This window comes from Mustela putorius, unplaced genomic scaffold (genome assembly GCF_011764305.1).
Source record: "Mustela putorius furo isolate JIRA1106 unplaced genomic scaffold, ASM1176430v1.1 tig00000196_pilon_pilon_pilon, whole genome shotgun sequence".
Classification (NCBI taxonomy): domain Eukaryota; kingdom Metazoa; phylum Chordata; class Mammalia; order Carnivora; family Mustelidae; genus Mustela; species Mustela putorius.
Window position 1 is genome coordinate 8,571,255 of NW_025421310.1, and position 13,329 is coordinate 8,584,583.

General features: G+C 42.6%; 1 pseudogene; it reads left to right on the forward strand.

The window, feature by feature from the left end:
* Positions 1–1,034: 1,034 nt before the first annotated feature.
* On the forward strand, positions 1,035–8,480 carry LOC101694407 (annotated as a pseudogene).
* Positions 8,481–13,329: the final 4,849 nt, after the last annotated feature.

The following is a 13,329-nucleotide window of genomic DNA, read 5'->3' on the forward strand; positions in this document are numbered from 1 at the left end:
TGCCCTTCCGCTCTTAGGGCCTCGTTGCAAGTCCCTCCCGCATCCTTCTCTTCTCGCGTCTCTTACGGACCCTCTCACTCAACTTTCCTCCGCCATTCTCTTTCTCCGCCCCCCACCCTATCCCTCCTCGGCCGCAGTCACGGCCTCCACAAGGCCTCCCATCCTCGCGAGGGACCTGCTCCGTCACTCCCCGCGATCTTCCGTCCTAAATCCCACTCCTGAAAGCCTGCACCAAAAAAGGTGCCCTTCCCGGGCCTCGGTCGCCTACACTGCACGCAGGGCTGCACGGATGCGTCTCAGGAGGTCCGCGCGGTCTGCGCGGAACCAGGGCCAGGGAGAGAGTCCGCGCGTCTGTGGGCCGAGCCGGGCCAGGCTGCGGCGCGAGACGCACACGCCCATCTCCCTGGACTCTCATGGCGCGGGTGCGAGCGGTGCCCGGGACGGCGTGAAGCACGGAGACAGCGCAGCAGGCGGCGTCCGAAGGCCCGAGGGCCGGAGACCACAGGCGGGGACCGACGCCGACGATGGGAACCGAAAGGCACCGGGACCCCAGGCCTGCAGCGCCGCCCGCAGGATTCTGTGTGTCTCCGTGACACGCTATTTACCGCGGTGGGAGGTGCGGGTGAAGGGACTCGAATGTACGTGGAGACCCCAGGGGTGCAGGCCTGGGGACCGAGATTCTGACGCAGGTAACAGAGAGGATCGAAAACAACAGAAGTCGTCGTGAGCTTTTAAGCTACCCAGTCGCGTCGGGGCCCACAGGGCTGTAAAAAACTGCGCGTGCGCGCTGGTGGAAGGGCAGGGCTGCGGCGCTGCCGAAGTGGAGCGCTTCCCGCAAAGGGAAGGGTAAGCTAAGTTTCCGCCCAGTGTGAGAACTCGGCCGACCCGCATGGAGCACACCCGGTAATAGGCAGGTTGTGAAAAGAGGCCAGGCCGGACCGCTCACCGTCTGAGGGCGGGGCTTGGGTGGAGCGCTTCCGGGAACGACCCGGGAACGACACACACACTGGCCAGAACGGGGCTGCGTGGACGGGATGGGGCGGAGCTTGGGGGAGCGCTTCCGGTAATGGGAGGAAAAAGGTTAGGATCCCTCCGTAAAGAACAGAAGGCGGGGGCCGAGCGGAAGCTGGGCTGAGAGCTTCCGCCACTGGGCGCACCCCAGCGAACCCCCTGGCTGGATCTTCAGGGGTGAGGCCAGAAACCTTAGACGGCCTGTGGGTGGGGCCTGGCTTTCTTCAGCCCGCTCCCAGGATGTGTCTTTCTTTGGGATTTCCAGCCTTTTGAATTTCTGTCGCTTCCTGTGGGACAGGCGTGCTGCCTAATTTAAGTGATGTCTCCAACAGTGTGAGGTAGAGCTGTAGTCGTTTGGGCCACTTAGGTTGAAAGCTAAAATATTTACGGTTTCTCAAGCTGAGACGGTTTTTGTTAAAAATGGTTTTGTCCTAGAGGTAGAGACGCTGCTCCTTGGAGAGGCCAACCAGACTCCGTGGTCTGGGACCCGTTCCTCGGTAGTGAATGGATGTGGCTCTTCGGCTGGATCCAGGAACTTAGGCTGGATCCAAAATGGGCCAAGGCTGGGTCCAGAATTTAACTTAAGCAATTTATCAAAGTAAGGAACATACCTGTCTGTAAAAGGGATGCAAACCTGAATGTGAAATGGGAAAACCTATCAATGCGAAATACTGCCATTTTTTATCAACATTTTCCAGTCACAGTGCTATGAAACTAGGAATCACTCATAAGGAAATTTTTGGAAAGAGCACAAATACAGGTGACATGATACAATCAATAAGTCAAACAAGAAATCAAGAGATCAAAATTTACACAGAAACAAATAAAAAAAATGTCCAAAATATTTGGGATGCAGCAAAAGCAGTTCTAACAGGAAAGCAATACAAGCCTACCTCAAGAAGCAAGAAAATCTCAAACAACTTACATTTGAGGGAGCTAGAAAAAGCAGAACAGAGAAACCTAAAACCGACAGAAGAAAATAATAAAGATTAGAGCAGAAATAAATGAAATAAAAACTAAGGAAACAATAGAACAAAATAATGAAACCAGGAGCCTGTTCTTTGAAAAGATCAACAAAATCAATAAACCTCTAGCTGGACTAATTAAAAAAAAAAAAAACCCTAAAACAAAAACAAAACAGTGGACTCTGTGAACATCAGAAATGAAAGAGGAGAAGTAACAACTGACACCAAAGAAATACAAACAATTTTAAGAGAATATTATGAGGGGCGCCTGGGTGGCTCAGTGGGTTAAAGTCTCTGCCTTCAGCTCAGGTCATGATCTCAGGGTCCTGGGATGGAGCTTCGCATGGGGCTCCTGCTCAGCAAGGGGCCTGCTTCCCCTTCCCTCTCTGCCTGCCTTTCTTCCTACTTGTGATCTCTCTCTCTGTCAAATAAATAAAATCTTTTTAAAAAATTATGAGAAACAATATGCCAACAAATTAGGCAACCTAGAAGATATGGGTAGGTTCCCAGAAACATAAATTACCAAAACTGAAGCAGGAAGAAACAGAAAATTTCAACAACCAATTACTAGCAATGAAATTAAATTAGTAACCAAACACTCCCAACAAACAAAAGTCCAAGACCAAATGGCTTCACAGGCAATACCCTGAGACCAAAACCAGATGAAGACACCACGGGGTGGGGGTTGGGGGGGAGAGCTACAAGCCAATATCCCTGATAAACATAGATGCAAAAATTCTCAACAAAATACTAGCAAACCAAATCCAACAATATGTTAAAAAAATCATTCACCATGGGACGCCTGGGTGGCTGGCTCAGTTGTTTAAACGGCTGCCTTCCGCTCAGGTCATGATCCCAGCGTCCTCAGATCGAGTCCCACATCGGGCTCCTTGATCGGCAGGGAGCCTGCTTCTCTCTCTGTCTCTGCCTGCCACTCTGTCTGCCTGTGCTCACTCTTGCATGTGCTCTCTCTTTGACAAATAAATAAATAAAATCTTTTAAAAAAATCATTCACCATGATCAAGCAGTATTCCTGGAATGCAAGCATGGTTTGTATTCATAAATCAATATGATACATCACATTAGTAAGGAAAGTATTTAAAAACATGATTATTTCAATAGATGGAGAAAAGCATTTGACAAAGTACAATGTCTAATCATCATAAAAACACTCAATAAAGTGGGTCTTTTTTTTTTTTTTCCAATAAAGTAGGTTTCAGGGGAACATACCTCAACATAGTAAAAGGCCTTATATGAAAAACCTATAGCTAACTCAATGGGGAAACAGCTTTTCACCTAAGGTGAGGAAAATGACAAGGATGTCCACTCTCACCACAGTACTGGAATTCCTAGCCAAGCAATCAGATAACAACCACCACAAAAAATCATCCAAGTGCTAAGGAAGAAGTAAAACTTTTACTATTTGCAGATAACTTGATACTATACATAGAAAAACTGTAAAGACTCCATAAAAACTACTAGTACCTATAAATTCAATAAAGTTGAAGGATATAAAATCGATATACAGAAATGTTACACTTCTATATTCCGATAATGAAGCAGCAGAAAGAGAAATTAAGAAAACAATCCCATTTACAATTGCACGCAAAATAATAAAATACCCAAGCATAAACTTAACATTAGAGATGGAAGACTTCTCTGGAAACTATAAAACACTGATGAAAGAGACCAAGGACAATACAAGAAATGGAAAGATATTCCATGCTCATGCATTGGAAGAACAGATACTGGTAGAATATCTATGCTACCTGGGTGCCTGGGTGGCTCAGGGGGTTAAGCCTCTGCCTTCAGCTTGGGCCATGATCTCAGGGTCCTGGGATTGAGTCCCACATCTCTGCTGAGCAGAGATCCTGCTTCCTCCTCTCTCTGCCTGCCTCCTGCCTACTTGTGACTTCTCTGTGAGCGTGTCAAATAAATAAATAAAATCTTTTTAAAAAGAAAGAGTATCTATGCTACCCAAAGCAATCTACACATTTAATACAATCCCTATCAAAATACCAACAGTATTTTTCACAGAACTAGAACAAACAATCCTAAAATTTGTATGGAACCATGAAAGACCTTGAATAGACAAAGCAATCTTGAAAAAGAAAAACAAGCAGGGGAGGGGAAGGGAAATAAAAAGTAAAATAATTAAAAAGAAAAACAAAACTGGATGTATCACAATACCAGACTTCAAATTACATTACAAAAGTATAGGAATCAAAACCATATGGTACTAGCACAAAAACAGACACATAAGCCAATTGAACAGAATAGAAAGCCCCAAAATAACTCAAAATTATATGGTCAATTGATCTTTAACAAAGGAGGCAAGAATATGCAATGGAAAGAGAGTCACTTCAACAAATGGTGTTTGGAAAACCAGGATTCATGATCTAAACGTGAGACCTGAAACCATAAAATCCTAAAAGAGGCAGTGATTTTTCTTACATTAGTCATGCAACATTTTTCTAGATGTTTCTTAGGCAAGGGAAATAAAAATAAACTACTGGGACTCTATAAAAACAAAAAGCTTCTGCACAGTGAAGGAAACAACAAAACTAAAAGGCAAACTGTGGAATGGGAAAAGATATTTGTAAATGACATATATGATAAAGAATTAGTATCCAAAATATATAAAACATATATGATAAAGAGTTAGTATCCAAAATATATATAACTCAATATCCAAAAACCAAATGATCCAATTAAAAAATGGGCAGAAGTCATGGATAGACATTTCCCCAAAGATGACATTCAGATGGCAGCAGATACTTGGAAATATGCTCAACATCACTCTTCATTAGGGAAATGGAAATTAAAACTACAATGAGCTATCACCTCACACCTGGCAGAATGGCTGAAATAAAAAACTCAGGAAAAAAACAAGAGCTGGTGAGGGTATGGAGAGAAAAGAAACCCTCTTGCACTGTTGATGGGAATGCAAACTGGTGCAGCCACTGTGAAAAACAGTATGGAGGTTTCTCAAAAAGTTAAAAATAGAATGACCCTATGATCCATTAATTGCACTGCTGGGTATTTACCTCCTAAACGCAAAAACAGTAATTTTCAAAAGGATACATGCACCCTAAAATTATTGTGACATCATTTACAATGGCCAAATTATGGAAACAGCCTGTGTCCATCAACAGCTGAGGGTAAGGAGATGTGGTGTATGTATACAATGGAATATTTTCAGCCATAAAAAAAGAATGAAATCTTGCCATTTGTTAACAACATTGATAGAGCAAGAAAGTATAATGCTAAATGAAATAGGCCAGTCAAGGAAAGAAAAATGGTATATGATTTCACTTGTATGTGGAATTTAAGAAACAAAACAAACAACCAAAGGGGAAAAAAGAGAGACTAGGAAAGAGACTCTTAACTATTGAGACCAAACTGATGGTTACCATAGATTTGGGGGCGGGTAGGCTAAACAGTGATGGAGATTAAGGAATGCACTTGTCCAGATGAACACTGGGTGAGGTATGAAAGTGCTGAATCACTTATCGTTCATCTGAAACTAGTATTACACTGTATATGGCTGGAATTTAAATTTTAAAACCTTAATAAAATAACAAACCACCACCAACAACACCTAGCCCTAAACAATTTCAAGTTTCTGTCTTTACAGGGAGAGGGGAGAAAAAAAAGGAAAATTGATGCTGATCTATAAGGCAAGTAACTTTCTTTTTCTTTCAGCTCTTAAAGATCTGCCTGAAGGGGTGCCTGGGTGGCTCAGTGGGTTAAGCCTCTGCCTTTGGCTCAGGTCATGGTCTCAGTGTTGTGGGATTGGGCCCTACATCAGGCTCTCTGCTCAGCAGGAAGCCTGTTCCCCCTCCCACACACACCCCCACCACCTGCCTCTCTGCCTTCTTGTGATCTTAAAAAAAAAAAAATTCTGCTTGAAGACCACCAAAGAACACTGCCACATACTTAAGAAATCAGCCTGGTTCTCCTGCCCACTCTCCACTCTATGCACTATAATTCAATAAGGGCAGAAGGGTGGAAGTGGGTAAGAGAAATGGGGGACAGATGGCCTCAGGGTGTCAGGTAACCTCTGAAATCTGACAGCCCACAGCAGGTGATCTTTGCACACCTACACAACCTTAGTGCCTCTCAGAAAGAGTGGCTATTGAAAAGAAATCACTTTCCTTTCAGGGTTTATTCTCTGGTTGCTCCAGACTTAAGATTTCAAAGGAGGGTGAAAGGGGGAAGAGGACTTAAAAAGGAGGGTGGTGTAATTAAAAAGATGATTTTTTTCCAAAGCTATAGCCTCTGCCCTAAAAGTGATCAAATCTATACTAACTTGGGAGAAAGTGTTAAAAAGAGCTCCATTTAAGACGCCAAAGGAAAACAAGAAAGTACAGAAAGGATGCCTGAGTGGCTCAGTGGGTTAAAGCCTCTGCCTTTGGCTCAGGTCATGATAGCAAGGTCTTGGGATCGAGTCCTACATCGGGCTCTCTGCTCCACAGCGATCCTACTACCTCCTCTCTCTCTCTCTCTCTGCCTGCCTCTCTACTTGTGATCTCTGTCAAATAAATAAAATCTTAAAAAAAAAAAAAGGTACAGGAAAACAAAACCGTCAACTTGATTTTCAAGAAGCATCATTCCACTGTTGTGACCCAGACGCCACCACCCAGTACCTGGCCCCTGCCATGACCCCAGGGAAAGTTGGGAAAGGAACTATATGGGAAGTTCTAAGTGCAGACTGTGAGGCTTCCAGCACCCTGGACTCCCAGGAGGCACTGGGTGGGGTCACCACATGCCAGTGAAGGTCTGGAACTGGAAGGCTTTACCGCAGCTCCCCTGGTGGCACTGAACTGCAGTTTTCCATCCCAGCATGCTCCCTCCCTCCCAGGACTCCCCCTCACGCCCCCCCCCCCCCCCCCCCCCCCGCCAACTTTTCCCAAACATCCAGCTTTCAGCTACATTGTTCAGGAAAGAGGCCAGCTTTCTCAGTGCCAAGCCTCAGTCCTCAGGGCTCCCAGAGGTGTTGGGTGTGGGCTGGCATAGCACCCTCATGTCCTCCCTGTGGTCCAGCCAACACTGGCTATCATATCACTCAAGTCCCCAGTTCCCAGGGGCTTTGGTGGCTACTGGCAAGCTCTCCGAGATCCAAGTGGCTACATCCAGAATGCGTTCAATGTAGCCACCACAGGTGTGGGTGGTGTGCCTTCCTGGCTCCAAGGGAGTATGAAAAGGGGACTATGGATGGGCTCCTAAAGAGTCTCACTGTGAGAAAGGGAGAGTCCAATATGTGGACCCATCCCAGGTGCTGGAAAGTGGGAGCTAGGGAAGTTCCACCTGAAAGTGAGAAGAGCCGCTACCTGTGGGAGTTTTCCTCAGGATAAAAGTATTAAAAACTTAGACTAGTAACATTAACAATAAACATGTACAGGAACTTATATATCTTTGAATGGCACCAAAGGACCCTGCATTTTGATAGGAGTGTTGTCTGTTCCTCTTATGTAAACACATCACTAAGGTGAAAGATGTTGCTAAAAATTATAGGACCATGATCATTTCTAATGGGGAACCAATGGTAAGTAGAGAGTATTGAATTGCAGTCAACATGATAAATGTAGCTCACACATTATATTCCCACGCAGGATCCTCTGACTCTGAAGACAAAATAATTATCAGCCATTGCAAGCTGAAAGAATGGCTTCAGGAATGCGACCATCAGAACAATCTTACCACAATCAGTATTCAGAATCACTGGAAATTTCTCTCTTCTCTACCATTATCTCCTCCTTTACTCTACTGGGTGCAGGGTAAGGTCCACAGATTTGATTCTCAAGCACCTGACTCTAGCCAACTCTTTAGCCCTGCTTCCTAAAGGAGTCTCCCAGACAGTGGCAGCTCTTGATTTGAAAGATTTCCTGGCTGATGTCAGATGCACACTTGTTTTCTATCTTCAGAGTGGGAAGGGGTGTGCCCATCAGCAGCACCTGTCTCTTGAGTATCTTCCAGGGTATCACAGTCACCCCCAGAAGCTCCACCATGGGCAGAACTTAAAGTGAAAGGTTCCAGGTGCATTGGCTCCTTTTTTTCCTGGTGCTGGATCCTGCTAATACTGGTAAATATCTCTTTTCTTGTGTATGTGACTGGCAAATGGAACAATGCAAACATCACAATGAAAAATTATTTGCGATACTGTTCAGGGCTACATAATAAAACCCCATTATCACTACAGTAACACTGTATCAATTCTCTGATATTTGCTGCTTGGGGGTCATGCTTTGGGCCAGTGGCTCCGTGGTTTCCAACATGTATAAGCATAAGCAGTGGGTCAGACATATCCATACCAACAATCTCTCCCCAAGATGCTCTCCTGGGTCCATTTTCCACCTTCCAACTCTGCATTGTTATTAATAACTCCAGTGTGTTGCTCTGCCTTAAACAATAGATTTTTCCCAACTATAGGCCTCCATTCTATGAGCCACGGCTCCAGTGTCTCCAGGCTGTTTTGTGTGGACAAGGAACAAAATCTCCTGATGTCATCAGAAATGTCAAATGGGGCACCTGGCCAGCTCATTCAATAGAATGTGAGATGTCTGACTGCATGGATTGTAAGTTCAAGTCCCACAATGGGGCTTGAGTATAACATAAAAAAAGAAACGAAACATATGAAGTTATGTTTATGCACAACATCCATTGTTTATTCACTCCTCTTCACAGAGTTTTACAGTGATGACACAGTCACCTTACAAAAGATGTTGGACTGAAGTTGTGTCCAATAATAAACCATAAACACAAGAATTGTAAATGGAGTACTGCATGTACTACATGATTATTATGTAAATCCTCACATAACTGTTATTATAGTGGAGTAGTTTGAATCTATGAAATAATAAAACATGGATCCTGACACAACCTGGATATTATGGGGATGTCTTTGAGCACAGAACTTCTACTTTGACATAATACATTTATCCAGAAATTAACCACAGAATGTCTGCTAAAGTTCCATGGAAAAGGAACAGTATGTAAGATGGCCATTCAAGAAACTGAACAAAATGTTCTCTGGGAAAAATGAAATAAAATGGGGTAAGCAGAAAAGGAAATCTGGTTCAGGTAATACATGTGTTTGGGGCCAAGATAGGAAATTAGTACATTACAACTTTATAGAGATGATGGTTGTTGGAAGGATAATTATATGGAGGGAGGGAAGCACATTTTTTTTTCCCTATAAAAATATCTAGATTAAACTGTAGTGGGAAAAATGAAAGCACAAAGATGTATGGCCAATTGTTTAAAAGACATCAGGTGAGTGAGAAACAAAAAGGCAAAAGGTCTACGATAAGGTGGCATGGGTTTTGCCAACTCTAGAGACTTTTCTGTATCACATGAAGATGACAATTCTCATGTTGGAAAGAAAGAGACCTGGAGGCACTCATGTCCATTATGAGGAGGTAAGTGGAGTTTTTGACTAAACCTGTAGCAGCTTAGGAAGAGTCATGTAGAGGGAAAGTCAAAGAATCCTGTTTATGTGCAGTTTGTGGCAGGAGGATTTCCACAAGGACAAAACAGTTGTTACTCAAGTATGGGAAAAAATGACAATATAGCTATCTCTGTATTTACCTAATGAAACTGTAGTAAAATATTAAGTATTCAATAATTTGAAGAGAGTTAGCTTGACATAATGAATCTTGTTATACTGAGCCCTGTGGCACAAAAATAGAGCAACACCATTTTTAAGATGATAAGAGACACTCAAATATTTGCCACACATTAGACCACAAATCAAGATGTAATACACACACACACTTGTACGAATGTCCGTGCATGTATATGTGTGGTTAGTTGTTAGACTGTTTTTCAATTATAGTACTGGAAAACTGCATATTAATAAATATACAAACAATACCACTTACAATGACTATAAGGACAACCTACATTAAACTCTATTATACAGTCCCGTTGGCAATTTACTAGGTTAAAATGTCAGATTATATTTCATTATTTTACTTTAATCCTAATGTTTTAACTTATGAAAAAAATTCACTGAATAGAGTCAAACAATGTTAGATTATAACGAGCAATTACCAATGTATGTTCAATGTAATAGTGATAAAGTGGGATTAGATTTACCAACACGCAATAGCATGTTCTGCATTACCCACGGTCTATTTTCTTATCTTTCTATCTTCTCTGTAAATTTTCAATAATTCTCTACTTTACCTTTATTTAGGAGGTTTTACACTCAATATCTTCATGTTTCACCTAGGAATCAGAGCACATCTTTTAAAAACAAATTACAGTACTATTTAATGTCTTTACAATAACAAAAGGACATGAAAACAGCACTCTATTTACCTTTAGCTGAATTTTTAAAAATTGGTGATAGGTATTTAAAAACAATTTTTCAAGATACACGTATAGGTCTTAATTACAAAGACAGTAAAACAGCATGAAGTGAACACATCTCTGTATCTATTTTGTAGTTTTTAAAAAAGCAGATTTTCAGTCCAAAAAACCTCTTTGTTAAGCCTTCCAATTACCACACACCACAGTAAATAATGTAACATTTAACAGCACAGATCACTTTTCAAAGTGCCTCTTTGGCACTTTATAGAAATGGACCCATACAGAATAGAATATTTGACTTCACATTCCAAATGATTTCGTGAACTCATTAACGTATGTTATAGGTCATTTACTAACATTAGTTCCATTGTGTGGACTCAACATTTAATAGACTTTCTTTGTGTAAATTATCTAACAATTACTTTGACCTTTCACTCCTGATGCACATGTGGGTGTTTCTCAGTTTGGGGCTATTATGAATAGCTCTGTTATGTAAATGCTAGAATTTGTGCTTTGGTGACACATGCACAAATTTATGTTGGCTACATATCGAATGGTAAATTTCACGGTCATAGGCTTACATCTGTTCAGCGTTCATTCATACTTCCAATACTTTTTAAAATATTTTACCAGTTCTCACAACCATCACCATTTGTATGAGATTCCTTATTTATGCACATTCTTCAAGGTGGGCTCAAGGTAGAACAGTGTTAGTGAAGAAAACTCCCCAGACATTTGTCATCAGTGTGTGGGTGAGAATATAGCACATTTGTCTCAACCCTCTGCTGCGAGGGTTTCACTGAGTGGGTGAATTGTTTGTTGGAAACTTAGAGACATTAGTCTCAATAGTCCTGTATAGGACATTCCTTCTCTGACAGTAGGTAAGGCTGATAAAATGTGACAAATTCAAAATCCTTTTCCAATTACAGTTTATTGGAATTATGTAGGCAATGTACAATGCTCATTCTAGCAGTAAAGACATAATAGACTTCTGGAATGTCAGAGAAAATGCAAAACTGTGTCAGATTCCACCATTTGGAGTCTCTGACAAAGGCTGGAAGTCTCCCCTGGAAGACTCCATTGGGGTTTCGACTCGGGTTTGGTTTTTTTGTTTGTTTGTTTGTTTTGTTTTTTAAAGATTTATTTGAGAGAGAGAAAGAGAGAAAGATAAAGCAAAGCAGAGGGTGGGGAGGAGCAAAGGGAGAGGGAGAAGCAGACTCCTGCTGAGCAGGGAATCCAATGCAATGCGGGGCTTGATCCCAGGACCCTGAGATCATGACCTGAGCCACCAGGGCACCCCTGGACTCAGGTTTCACATAACACAGATAAATTGCTTTTAGAAAGCAGCCACTAGCTTACTACTGAACATTTGTCAAAAGTGAAGCATGACCCATTCAGGACTTGTGACTATCTGGTGTAACATTCCCATGTTGATGAGGCAACTTGAACGCTAAAACCAACAAGGCAGAGAGGTCCTAAAAGACCTGCTGGTCAAACAGAGAAAGTATACTCAAGAATGAATCCTGACTGACATCAACAACATCTCAGCTCTACAGTAATGAGTCATATCTATGGCCTGATGCAAAGCTCCTGGTACCACAAGGACCTCAGTGATCCCAGGTTCCCCTCATTGTCTGACACTGGTCCACTGATGGCTCACCAAAGCTGAAACCTCACGGATTCGCTGGGCTGGATGTTTAGCCTCTATGTCGGACATGCAGAAATGAGAGTGGATATGGTTGTTTTACTCAGTGGTCAGAATCCAGGATCTTGGGCTACTGCCCATGTTGGAGTTACCCGACCTGCCACTTGAAAAACTACAGACTGAGATTAAGGGCACTAATCTTTGTGCAATATGCAGAAACAAGTCACTGGCACTGACATAACTATCTGCATTCATTCAATTCAGGAGCCATAGTGGGCGAACGCCTGTTCACTGAAGAAATGGACTATAATCAGGCTGTTGACCAAGCCTAGAATTTTTTTTTAACTTTTTTTTTTTTATATAAGTAAACTCTACAGTCAATGTGGGGCTCAAACTCACAACCCAAGATCAAGACTCACGTGCTCTATCGTGCCAGCCAGGTACACCAAACCTGTTTTATAACTACCACTGCATCATACCATTGTGGGTCTTCTGTTTGACTGACAGAAGGCTGTCATGTTTGGGAGGCCCTCATCTGTTCAAAAAATCCTTTTATTCTCTATCCTAAAGCTTGCTTTCTTCTTACATTTCCTCTGAATTCTGTATCCCATGGCAACACTAGGCTCTACTGCTGTCCTGGGACTGCATCAGTCATGTGAGGAAAAGGGATACAGGAAAAAAGAGATTAATCAGCTGCGTCTAAGAAACAGCAGGTGCCATGTTACTTCACTTTTCTCTTCAGGCAAACCTTCCAGGTTACGACAACAGGAGACAAGGTTACCAGGGTGAAGGCAGAATGCACAGCGATGATGCAGGAGGCTGAGAATAGCTTTTGGGGTGGTATGTTCACAAGATGAAACTGAGAAGCACCAGAATTAGGATACTAAATCACATGACCTGTGACTAGGACAGGAAGACACGTGCATGCGCAATGCCCTCCCTCAACCACATTTCACAGAAAGGTCCCACACGATGTGCAACCAAGCCTTGCATGGAAGGCACCGCCCCAAAGGAGCAATCTGAGACTGGCAAAGGTCAAACTTCTTCAAAGTCAGGACCCAGAAGTTCCGCCACCAAACCCAAGTAATAATCCTCACACGGCGCCAGAACCCACTCTTATACTTCTATTCTTAGCTCATACTGTGTGAAAACAAAATAATCTTCCCACTGCCACTTTAAGAAATGCATGTCTGGGTGCGTGTATTTCATTTCAGGGACTGTGACATTCACCAATAATACACAGTATTCTCTTAGAATCACAGGGACTGCATAGACCCTGCTCACAGACCTTACATGTACAGTCAGGATATTAAACCTAAAGAAAACTGGTTGTCTTGTGTGAGGATAGCTTCCCTCCTTAAGGCAGGACCTCTCCTCGGGTACCTCTGCTCT